Genomic DNA, 11,095 nt, shown 5'->3' with positions numbered 1-11,095 from the left:
CTCCTGTTTAAACACACATAATAGTGAAAAAAGCATGAAAATAGACACCAAACTAAGACCTCAGAAACAGACTCTAAACAAGACCTCAAAACACACGGTACTGACTAGTTACCGGTGATTCTTACCATGCCTCTAGTTTACATGGTTTAAGAATCATGTTCGTGATGCATACGAACATGATTTTCAGCACCATGAGAACAGGCAGCACAAAGACATGAAGTCATGAACTAGGTGTTTAAACATGAAATCGCATTAGATTCACGCACAAACTCCTTTACTAGTTGCTCAGGAAAGGTGGTTAAATTGCGTTTGGGCATTTCCAACGGTGAACAGTTAAATCTCATCCACTTCACTACTAAGAGAGACGGAAATGAGACTTTTTGAATGGCCATATTGGCCGCTTCAAATGAAAAACATGGTATCCTTGACGTCCGGGTGCAGAGCATAGAACCTCTCATTGAGTGAAGCAGCAGAAGATGGGGACGATGATGAAGATGAAACTGAAGGAGGTGGCTGAAACTCCATGACAACCTCTTGATACAGATGTCCTCAGTACGCAACAAGGTCAGCATAGTAAACCGGAGGGACGAGCGAGACAGGCTTGGTGCATCGAGCAAAGGTGTAACACAAGTCGTATATGAGCTTCTGCAACTTATCAGAGTGAACTTGGTCTCATCAAACAAACAATAGTAGTGGGTTGGCTTGCTAGTCCCAAGATTTCCATAATGGCTGCACAGATAGAAATCAAATTGAAAGGGATGAACGATTGTCGTGTCCACAACTGTTCCTGGAGGCACGTTGCCAGATGCTCCCCCATCCCTCTCATTCTCCAGAAACAAACAGGTCGGGTGTCGCTTCTGGGCGACAGTAAGAGTGATTGTAGGACGGTAGTTTCCCTCATATATAGCATTCTTCAGATCCTCTTCATTGAGAACCATATCAAATTGACCCTCACTAACCCCATCACGAAAAACAACAATCTTCTTCGGTTTGACTTTGTTAAGCTTAGCATAAGTGTTGACTAGATCCAAACACATGGCCCCAAAATCTACAATATAGCGATTGGCAGCAGGCCAGTTGACTGATGCCACAACAGCTGCGATTGACGGACAAGATCTACAATCTTCTCCTTTAGGGTGATTGACATCAGCCCCCACAAACATAACATGTTCGTCACCCTCAAAACCAGGGAGCGGGCCGTTTAATTCCACATTGCTACCCCCAATCTTGCCATTAATCTTGAGAGCAAGGTTCGCAAGGTACTGATCATTACCTTTGTTGGCATTACCGACTAAGCAACATTGAGTCAACACTCCAATCTGGGTCTCAGACACCCATTTGAGATACTTGTAACCATCATGTCTTGCAGACATCACACACCCCCAATCTTGCCATTAATCTTAAGAGCAAGGTTCGCAAGGTTCTGATCATTACCTTTGTTGGCATTACCGACTAAGCAACATTGAGTCAATACTCCAATCTGGGTCTCAGACACCCATTTGAGATACTTGTAACCATCATGTCTTGCAGACATCACACAGACAATAAGTTGTAGCTGGCCTTTATTTTTCTGACTTGTCCCCTCAACTACGTTGTGAAGTAGTTTTTGAATGGCAGCCATACATGAGAATTCGTTCATGTTGGTGAAACGACGCACCACAGGCTCCTCAACACGGATCCCCATATTTCGGCATCTATTTCTCAGATTCTGAACAAAATGACCGGGATTCAGTCTATAACCATCATATGAACTGAAATCTATCAAGGCCCAATGCTCGAGTGGCTTGCCACCCGCAACTGCTTTCCCAAGAAGGTTCCACTGACACTTGTCCCTGTCATTAATTCTTAGAACATTCACGTTGCCATTCGGAGTATCACTAAAAAAAAAAGCGCTTTTGGCGACTAAATTTTTAGTCGCCAAAAGTCCGTTTTTAGTCGCCGAAAGTTGAAATTTTACTTTTCCCGACAAAATTTTTTAGTCGCCACATTTGTCGCGTATATGTGGTCGGCGGAGGTATTGGCGACTAAAAAGTTTTAGTCGCCAAAATACAAGTCTTTAGCGACTAAAATTTTAGTCGCCAATAGTATTTTACATGTTTGAAAATCATACATTTACCGACTAATAATTTAATCGCCAATACTCACCCAATCGCCGACTAAACCATTTAGTCGCCAAAATAAAGACTTTTGGCGACTAATAATTTTAGTCGCCAAAAGTGTTTCCGTCGAAAAAAAAAAACCCACTTTTTTTTTTTTTTTTTTGAGTTTCGAACCCTAACCGTCCCACATTCCGAACCTTTTTGCAACACACTCCCTCCACTATGCTACTACAACATCACATGAATATATATGCAATATATATTATTTATATAATATATTAACCGGTATTAATACAAAATAATATATATAAATATAATTTTTTTAATTCAATATAATTTATGTAAAAAATAAATTATTTACTTAAAAAAAATTTAGGCCACTTTTGGCGACTAAATTAAAATTTTAATCTTCAATTTTCTTCCCATTTTTCTGTGTTGTAAGAAAAAACCAGAGTGCTCTGAGTGACAATTACACCTTCCCATTCTGTACCCTAGTTAAGATCCTTGCAGTTGCTACAATTGTAATTGTAAGTTATTTTCTGTATTTTAATTACAATGTGTTTTATTAAAACGATTGTGTAATTGTGCATTCCAAGTCTGTTGTTCAATTTTAATCGCCAATTCTATCATTTTCGGCTACTAATTATTATTTAGTCGCTAAAAAATGAAGTTCCGCCTAGAAATAAGTAGTTTTGGCGACTAAACCTGTTTTTAGTCGCCAAAAACTTCCCTTTTTGGCTATTAAACTGAATTTTAATCGGCAATTGACTGTTTTTAGCTACTATTTTTTTTGTGGCAAAAAAGCTTCACTTTCAGCGACTAAACTGTTTTTAGTCGCCAAAACCATCACTTTTGGCTACCAAATCATTTTTAGTCGCCAAAAACCATGACTTTTGGCTACTAAACAATCTTTAGTCGCTAAAACCCCTACATTCGGCGACTAAACTGCCTTTTAGTCGCTAATACCTTTATATTTGGCGACTAAACTCTTTTAGTCGGCAAAAGTGATCAATTTTGGCGACTAATTCCATTTGAGTCATCAATTGTACTACTTTCAGCGACGAAAAATGCAATTTTAATCGCCAAAAGTGGCTTTTGTTGTAGTGTACCCAGCTTCAAATCTGGTGGCTCAATGACACGACCCAACACTCTTGTCATGTTCTTCTCAACTTCAATTTCAAAATTTTGAGAAACATCTCTGCAAGACAACCAAAAAAGAAAACGAAAAAAGAGAGGATTGAATTCTCCTACATAAATAAAATGAAATTAAGTAATAAAGAATAAAGACGGATATAGAAAGCAACTATAAGAGCTTGATGACAGTATATGCAACACCAATTTTCTCCAAAATCTCGCTTGATGTTATGTGAATGGAGCACCAAACAATATGAACCACTACCCTGAAGTTCCACTCCCAAAGTAGCATTTGATTGTCAGTAGGGGATTGGTACGGAAGGAGGTGTGCTTAAAAAATGGGGAAGGGACTATTTTTTTATTTTTACTTTTTTGGAAGAAAAAAAAAAAAATTCGCTTGTATAAGTTTATAATTGGCAATTAAATGCAACACATAAATGTTTGAGCATTCAAGCTTAATATACTCCTTTGGATTCATAAATAAAAGCAACCACCTACAAACCTTACTATAATTCTCACAGTTTGCAATAGAAGTCTACTTGAAAATAATCTTTAATATATTTTTAGGATACATAAATTTTTAAGTGTTTATTTTCTATCGGTTAGTCATGGTTTTAGAAAAAAAATGCTTTAGCTATTAGTTATAGGTGCAAACAAGTTTATTATAGATAAGGATAACAATTTGCTATCATCAATATCAAAATTTTCAATCCTTATAATTTTCTTGAACGCCAGTTATCTAGTATACAAAATAAAATTAAAAAAACTACCATGTCTTACCAGAAGAGAATTGGTTTTTCGGTCATTATGCAAACGCCCCAAAATAAAAAATAAAATAAAAAGAAATAAAATAAAAACAACGGAAACAAAAAGTATCAAGGCATTGTGTTTGGAACTAATAGTAGGACAAAAAAAAAAAAAAAAAAAAAAAATGAAAAAGAAAGAAAAAAATAAAATGGTAGATTAAATAAGATAACATACCCACAAGGACCATCCTCAGATCGCACCATCCCACAGATAGTGTTCATTCTCTCCCTTGGATGAGCCAATGATATTTGCTTCAAGGAGAGAGCTTGATCCCTATACAAATGCTCCTTCGGATACCTCTGCCCTTCCACCAAAACACAGAATTCCATAGGCACATAATTTTTTCTATTACCTTTGCCCAAATCCACACAAGGCATGTCCTGGTACCTTGGTTCCCTGTTATATCTCTCCCTGAAATACTCGCCGAGGCTAATTTCCCACGGTGGATTCTCAACCTCTCGATCTTCCAGAGTGAATGTAATATCTCGCGTATTTTGATCACTGAACCCTGCTATAGTGTACTTCTGGTTGGTCAGACGGTGAGTTACATGAATGAACTTTCAATCCTTTCAATACATGCATTACCTCTCGCATTACTTCTCTTCTCGACGTGCTCACATCTTTTAGTTGGAAACCCTGTTCCGTAAGGAAGTCTAGGACTGGCAATTGCTTGCGAAATGGCAACACCGAAGAGTCCAAACATAGAGCTGGACCCTGGGCAGTGGCCTTTAGGCTCTGTTGAAAGCCTCTGGAAGCTGCAATGCCATAGCCAAGGTCATCGTTTGGTCTGAATTCTTTGGAGTAAAAGCTTCGACCAACAGGGAACATATGCCTAATATGATTATCCTTCATTACCGAATCCATCGCTTGAAATACTTCACGAGGGGCATTCGAGAGCATTCCTTGTGGGTAATCATTTAGCTTCGAAACCTTCAGCTCATTCACTAACTCAATAGTAAATCTATAAGAGCGAGGCACGGTGTCCTTCCCACCTGACAACTCCACATAGAACGTCCCAGTGGGTAGTGGCACTGCACTGAAGATGTTCTTCTCTCCATCATAAGTAGATATTTGCTCGGGAAATCGAATGGGATCAGAAGAAAATAATTTGTCAGTAATCAAACGGAGATCAGATTTCAAAATTGTCCTCTTTGCAGCGAGACTGCCAGGAGGCATATTTGGTTTGATATCCACGTCATAGTGCATTATGATGCTCTGTGGATTGAATTTCACTGGAAAGTGGTTCGCCAAGGGCCATATATTCCTGAAAGCAAGTGTGGCCCCATTGTCAAGTCGTTTTATGGGAACAATCTTCTTCTCCGAACTTCCTCCCGGAATAGATGATGACGGCTTCTTTTCTGAAATTTCCAATTCCTTAATATCTTGGAACAACAAAACAAAGAAATGCTTAGTCAAATCTGAGGATTTCCATCAAAAGTTGATTTCATAAAATTAAAAGATCATATGTAGCAAAGGTATATTTTTGTAGATTGTGTTTAACAACCGTTTTCGATTGAGTTGCATTGAAATTAAAGATGAAATTAATAACCAAATGATTCAATAAACAAAACTGACTATAGTTTAGGAGATAAAACTGAAAATCAACAATTAAAAACAAGATGTAAAAACTAAGATCTAGGCCAAGACTAAGAGAGATCTACCAGGAAGAGCTTGTTCAGGAAGCTTCCGAGAAACAGGCTGAGACGTGGACTGACCAGCAACAGAGCTCGCACTCCATGGTTGCCCACTCCACTCTCCACTTGTTAGCCCCACCCCGATACCTTGAACTTGCTGCAATGGCGCTGGTGGCCTGTAAGCACCACCACCACCTTGATTCTGACCCTGCTGAGGAGGACCCCGAGCCCTAGTCCCTCCTCTTCCACCACCACCTTGACCCCTTCCTCTTCCTCCACCACCACCGTTTCCGCCTCTGCCGCTGTGATTACCGCCATTGTAGTTGCGTCCTCCGTTTCTCGTCATTGTTAGATGTTTAGATTGATCAGCGAATTCTTGCTTGTTTGTTTTGCTTTGCTTTGCTTTGCATGCAGGTTAGAAGAGGCAGGTTTTTATCACCAAGGATCCTCTAGAGTTTTTTTTTTTTAAAATTTGTCAAAGTGGTGTATTGTGTGGTTGAGATTTAATGTTGAAAAATTGATGTGACTTGTCATTAAATCTCAACCACACAATGCACCATTCTAAGAAACTTTAGAAAAAAAAAACTCTAGAGGATTCTTGCTCGGTATTTATAGTGTGATGTGAGGGAGGAGTGTGTGTGCATGGAAATGAAGTTACCAAAATGCCCTCATGGCTTGGGGCCTAAGTTTTCAACAGTGAGTGGTATAAAGGTTAGGGAATAATCTAGGTGAATCTAGAAGGATCCATGAAAATAAAGAGCTTATTTTATTTTATTTTTTATTATTATAATATAGTTCATAACTGTGAGTAAAAATAAAATAAAATTCTGCACATTGTTTATTTAATTTAGTCTTGGTATATATATTTGTTGTTTTTTTTTTAGATCGGCATATATATTTGTTAAATATGTGAAAATTATATAAAAATATATTAAAGTACATGAAATATAAATTAAAATTTAAAATTATTATTATTTAATTATTTATAGATGCTAAATAGACACTTAACTTTTATATAAAAAAATATAGTAAGTTTTAATAAATAAAATGTCCTAATAATTTCTCACTTTACGAGTCAAAAGTAGCAAATTAGTTTTATTTTTATAAAAAATGTTATACATAATTTTTTTTTAATTTAGTTCATAATTGTAAAAAAAAATGTTTGACATTGTTTATTGAATTTAATTTTGATATATATTTGTTAAATATGTGAAAATTATACAAAAATATATTAAAGTGTATGAAATAAGAATTAAAATTTTAAAATTTAATTATTAATTAATTATTTATAGAAGCAAAGTAAGTAGGTACTCAACTTTTGTATAAAAAAATATAGTAAGTTTTAATAAATAAAATATCCCAATAACATTTCACTTTACAAGTCAAAAGTAATGGATTAATTTTGTTCAAAAGTAAAGTGGGAAAGAGGGAAGTGTCCGGAAAATTCCAGAAGGATCGATGAAAATGGAAGGAATATTTAACTATTATAAAAAAATATAGTAAGTTTTAAATCATTTGCATTAATTCTTATTCATTTTTTCTTATTAAAAAAATATCAATATAATTATATTAAAGTTTTTCATTATTGCTCATAAAAATGAAAACAAAATGATACTTCGTCCATCCTAAAATAATAGTCTTTTTTGAAAAACTCAATTTTTTTTGATAATATAATTATTACACTTTAAAAATATTAATTTTTTGAAATTATCCTTTGATATTTTATTTTTTTGAGAATATTAATTGTCATAATTGTCTCTTTAGTGTTGTTAATTAATTTAAAAGAAATGCAAAATAAATATTTATATTATTTTATTCTTTAATTTTAAAAAAAAGAGATTAATATTTTAATATAATAAAAAATAAAATAAATAACTAATAATTTATGAGGCAAGGAGTAACATACATGAATATGATTGGAGGGACAAAGTTAAAAACGGTTGTGTACGGAAGAATTCTTTTTTGTTGCGTGGGAATATTATGAGGGTTCAAAGTCCAAAACGGTTATGCACGAAAGAATTCTTTTTTTCTTGGACGTGTGGTTACCATGGCGTATTCTTTGGACTTTCCCATGCTTATTGCTAACATGTGCTCCAAGGCAAGTTTGGGAACTAACTTTGGGAAGACCGGTAAAAAGCTAATTTTTTAGTTTTTTAATTTTTTAATTAAAAAAGTTAATTTTTTTTTATTTAAAATAATTTAGTTTTTTTAAAAAAAGTCAAAAAATTAAAAAGTCACATTTTTACCAATTTTTTAACACACTATTTTGTTTGACTCTGTTTGATTATAAAAAAAAAAAAAAAAAATAGTAGAAAGTGGAACCGAAAGAAAATAAATAAAAAAAAAATATTTTTCATAAATATTTAATTAAGATGAAAATTTTGTGAGAAAAAAATTAAAAAATTTAGTTATAAATAACTCACATTCAATTTTTCTTGTTTTTTTTTTACAAGAAATTAAAAATTAGTTACAATGTTAATATAAGTTGTACAAGAAAATTAGTTTTCTTCTACTTTCTATCACTTTCAAGCTAATCAAACTCATAAAAATTATTTTTTTCTTTTTTTCCCTCACTTTAAAAATTATCACTTTCAAGAAAATTATTATTTTTTCTTTTTTTCCCTCACTTTCTACCTTATTCATTTTAAACAAATTGAGCCTTACAGATTTTATTTGGGAGAATTATAGTATAGTGGTATAGAGAAAAAAATTGCAAAAATATATGGAGTGCAAGTCATTTTATGGTGGGGTACAAGTGAAAAGTTCTAGGAGGTGAAAGTGTTACTTGCACACTTCCATGCTTGTGTAGAATTTTTTTTTTATGTCCCATTGGGATGTAATTCTCCCATCATACATATATATATATATATACTGTTTTTCTTTACTTAAGTAGCATTCTAAATGCTTTTTTTTTTTTCCTTCTAAAAAAGCTATATCAGTATGCATTTTTCATTTACATATAAAATTCTATACGAATTCAATTTCAATTATAATAACCAATTTTATACTCCATATATATAATTATAATTTAAGAAATACTTAATAATTAAAATTTAATTATTATGATATAATTATATTTGAGAAATACTTATTTTTAATATATATAATTATAATTTAATTATTATGATATATATAATTTAATTTAAATTTTATATACCTATATACAATATGTATGAATAATTCAAAAAGAATATTAAAGAAAAAAAATCAATACTCTACGTAATTAATTTATGTATTTTCTTTTTAATCCAATCACAACATATTTATATTTAATCTTTTAAATAAATTTTGTATAGTTTTATTTCTACGTATTTTTATTATCCAAATAAATATAAAAATAAAAATAAATAATTAGAATCACATATAGTTTTATATTACTAATTATCTTTCTAATTTAACTATTGTTTTAATATCAAAATGAGTGTTTATTTTATATTTTATAATTTAATATATATATCTTATAAAATCATTATATGATAATTATATTTTTCTAGCACTATACAACTAAAATTATCAAAACCAATAAATGATTTTATTAAATTTATTATATATAAGTATTCAAGTACTTTTATAGAATAATAAGGTTAAGATTATTAAAATAAATAATTTAAAATTTAAAATTTATTTTAAATTAAAATTAATATTATTCTTTTGTAAGATATATATATATATATATATATATATAAAATATCATTACAGTAATTAAACTTAACTCCATTGTAATTTTACGTCAGATATTATATTTCTAAAAGTGATTTACATACATGTATAGTATCCAATTTGATAATTGATTAAAATAATGAAACTCAATACTCTTTTGTTACGCTTTTAGAAAATAAATTAACAAATGTCAAATGATAAAAAGTGTGGAGTATTATTTTAAAATATAATCATTCATCAAAAATGATTGTGGATATTTAAGGCACCTATTGATTTTTTTGAATAATTCTTAAATAGAAATTTTGAATTTATAGTATTACTGATAAGGCACTTTTATGAGATTTGTCAGAAAGATATGCAAAAATAATTTGGTTGAAATAAAAAATTCTGCAGTTATTATGATGTGTCACATAATTAATCAGAACGCTGAAATTATTAAGATTATAGAGATTTTGTACTGGATTCCCTTTGAGGATACTGTTTATTATTTGAATTTGTAATATTTTATGTATCAATGTGAATAACTTTTATGATCTTACCAATATAAACATAAATTCTACTTTTGAGTCAACCCACCTTAAGCACTTTTTTTGTGTAATACAATAATTAAATATTCCTATATAAAAGTATTATAATAGATCATAATCAATCATCACTTGAGGTATAATTAAAAATCCGATGCACCGCTTTATATATAAGCAAATATATAAGAAATTAGCAAAGCACTTTTAGATTAATAACCAAAACAATACATCATGAGCTATGACTAAGTCATAATTTGAATAATATAGAATTTATCATTGTTTTTATTTTTTATTTTTTCAATTTTTTTTTTTTTTGTTGATACATGTGGAATTCATGATTTTTGATAAATTTGATTAATATAAATAAACATTTGATTTCAGGTTAAGAATACACATTTTTTTAAACTTTAAAATAAATTATTTTTATGAGCCTTTTACATAGGATCACACTATAGCTCGACTTTTCGTACTCCTTTCGGTAGACAATAAGCCCTACAGTATCGGACTCCCACGGTTCTGAATCTGATCTCACAAGTACAATGTGAAATAGATAAACACCAAAGAGTCCAAATCCGACAAATCTTTTGAAAAATCGATTTTGAATCAAATAGCAAAAAATGGAGTGCTTTGACAGATACAAAGTCGCCACCTAAATATTTTTTAGGAAATTTAGGAAACCCATGACTCGTGTCAAAGGTCATGTGTCCGTTATCACCAAGATTGTCTCAGCTCGGGAATTTAGGTACGAGAGGGAAATGTCATGAATTGAACACCCCTGTTCGCCCGATCAAAGATTGGTCTCTACTAATCATGATGTGAATCTTATTTACATTATATGCTTTTGTTCCGATTTATTAGGCTAACTTATTATGTGATGCACACACAAGTATAGACTATTTGCAAAAATTGAAACAATTTGATTCCATGTTTGTTTGCAAAATTATTTCGAATATGTACCACTTGAAAAAGTGATCGCATATGTACATTACTCAAACTATTTCAATTCAAGCAACTAGCCTATGTATATTACTCAAATTATGCCAATTCAAGCAACTAGCCTTCATCCACAGGCATTTAAATAGTTTATTATTTAAGCAATTAGCCTCATAGTGAACATGCTTTGACATGGTAACAACCACAAAACAAATAAAAGCTCACCTAGTACTCCAAGTCAAAAAAGATGACAAAGTTAGAATAGTGCATGATTTTAACTATGCGATATGACTAATGCAACACA

General features: G+C 31.7%; 1 pseudogene across 1 annotated transcript; it reads right to left on the bottom strand.

Moving 5' to 3' along the window:
- Positions 1-254: 254 nt before the first annotated feature.
- On the bottom strand, positions 255-6,259 carry LOC114307695 (protein argonaute 2-like; annotated as a pseudogene). Its single transcript, XR_014341585.1, has 5 exons — positions 5,702-6,259; positions 4,215-5,422; positions 3,167-3,297; positions 1,435-1,839; positions 255-1,273 (listed from the first exon to the last, which is right to left on the bottom strand). The product of XR_014341585.1 is annotated as a protein argonaute 2-like (transcript).
- Positions 6,260-11,095: the final 4,836 nt, after the last annotated feature.

Source organism: Camellia sinensis, chromosome 10 (assembly GCF_055761805.1).
Source record: "Camellia sinensis isolate YWXY chromosome 10, ASM5576180v1, whole genome shotgun sequence".
Classification (NCBI taxonomy): domain Eukaryota; kingdom Viridiplantae; phylum Streptophyta; class Magnoliopsida; order Ericales; family Theaceae; genus Camellia; species Camellia sinensis.
This window is presented reverse-complemented; position numbering and strand designations above follow the sequence as displayed.